The sequence below is a fragment of the Sapajus apella genome, unplaced genomic scaffold (assembly GCF_009761245.1).
Source record: "Sapajus apella isolate SASKATOON/1434 unplaced genomic scaffold, GSC_monkey_1.0 scaffold54, whole genome shotgun sequence".
Taxonomy (NCBI): Eukaryota; Metazoa; Chordata; class Mammalia; order Primates; family Cebidae; genus Sapajus; species Sapajus apella.
In genome coordinates, this window is record NW_022436994.1 from 11,332,311 (window position 1) to 11,334,538 (window position 2,228).

The window sequence follows — 2,228 nt, forward strand, 5'->3', positions numbered from 1 at the left end:
ACTTTCTCCTGGAGGTATCCGCCAGAATATTTCACCTGGAACTTTTTAGTATGGACATTTGCCTCCCTACTTTTCACCAAACACCCCAGTGAAATATTAATATTTGCAGTTTCTTAACCAGAGATTCCTACAATGGGTGATAGGAAAATTGGCAGGGATCATGTTGTTGATTTTAGGTTGGTTTGTTGTTGTTTATTATAATCATTTAACTAAGAATTCCAGAAATGGCCTTTGGATATAGCCTCCCAAATATTCCAAATAGCTTCAAGAAACATGAATGGTGCCAGCATGCATAGCCAGTGCTCAGAAACTGTCCCAGCAGGAAAGAAAATGGGTTGCAGAATGAGTTTGCATTCCCTTTGGCTGGAAACCTCAGCACTGGCCCTGGGCTCCTTCATGAAGCAGGAGCCTTTCCCAGCTGCGGGAGTCCTTGATTCTTGTGGTTCTCTGTTCTTTTAGACACCTCTGGGATCACACTGTGAGAAGCAAAATCTTAAGAGACTAGCATGTATTCATTAATTCACATGGGGATGAAAGGGCTGGCGCCCAAGCTCCAGCTCTCAAATCCCACTTTTGATTCCCTCACCTCATTCTCCACCTCAGCCACACTCTCTTACGAAGGATTTGACTCATTTGGCCCCAAATCCACGTGGTGGAGTGCCTCTCTTCCGCCTATCTACTGAGCTTTCTGCTGTTAATGGACGATCTCTCTGGGATGTCTTAATTGAGCCCCTTCCCCTTTTTGACTGTGTTTTATACATGCTCCAACCATTGCACCAAGAGACGAAGATTCACCTGGGGACCAAAGTCCACTGTAGAATCTAGAAACCCTCTCACAGCTTCTGGTCTTCCAACAGGTATTACAGTTTACAGCTGTGTCCTATCTTCTAGACTTGCAACACTGATGTCTGGTTTATATGAACTAAAGGTCTGGCTGGAATAGCAAATGTCTGCAAAGGAAGCTGGGCCAGTTGTCACCAAGGCCTGGACCACCCCTCACATTCTTTTCTCCACTAACCCCCATTAGCTAAGAGGATTATGACTCTCTTTTGCTGTTGTCCTCAGAATGTTTCTCTGGCTTCCTCTCCCTCCCAGGGACCCAATTTGGAACTGAAACCCTGAGGTGAGATCATCGAGGTTAGATAATTGCAATAACGGAATAATTCTTTACCAAGTCGCTGCGGTAACTCAGTACCTCCCCCTTTTGTGTCGATGCTGCACAAGGCTAAGTTCTGAATGTACAGATGTTCATGGGGCTATTTCTTTAAAAGCCTAGATATTAATAAATGAAACTACATTAATCCAATGTGGCAATCGGGTGCCGTGAACTAATCCTTACTTTAATTCTAAAAGCTGAACACTCTTGGCAAAAGAAAATGATAGTCAGAATTTCTCTTCCTTAGACATTTCATTTAGCCCCCTCCATTTGTCTTCTGTTTTCTTCCAAGATTTCCCACTACCAGGCATAGTACTTTTTCTTTGAACCACTCTCAATAGCCTAAGGTAGTCTAATTAAAGCAATGGATCATTCACTCTGCTTTTCAGTAATCCTATGGTGACTTAATGAACAGACTGCAGCAATTTCAACCTGGGTTCTTACTCACTGCATCCTAATTGTATGTAAGTACCGCACAATTCTGTTGAGGCTCCCAGACATTTCTTTCTTCTCCTCTTCAATGAAAAAGCAAACATTAATTGAACCATACCACAATTTGGGAAATAAACATTTCATGTACCTTGAAAAAAAAATACTTTCTCTAGTTATAACAAGCACCATTCTTGCTTATCTGAGTTTTCTTAATTTTCTACAAAGAGCAGGTACTAGTGTTGTTAAGGAAAAAAAATAAAAATTAATTGACAAAAAATCCTTGCAGCTGTCTTTAAGTCATGAGTCTGCCTATTGAAAATAGCATTGTGATGTCTTTATCTTCAGAGGTAAGTGTTTTTACTTTAGCTGGAAAAAATTAGAAGTGTTTCAACAAAAGAAATAGTGCATTATGGTTTCAAACCTCAAAGCATGTTAGGGAAGGAAACCTGAGATTTGCCTGAGATCCATCTCTTGGCCTGAGATCAACCTGCTCTTGGCCAGAGATCCATCTGCAAAAGGGAGGCTGGACGTCTTGGAAGAAGATTCTGATTGCATAATAGTGTCATTAATATCAGAAATGCTTTTCCATAGGCCTTTACATTGAGTTCATTTTTTGAATGAGACAGCTGGTCTTTAAAAA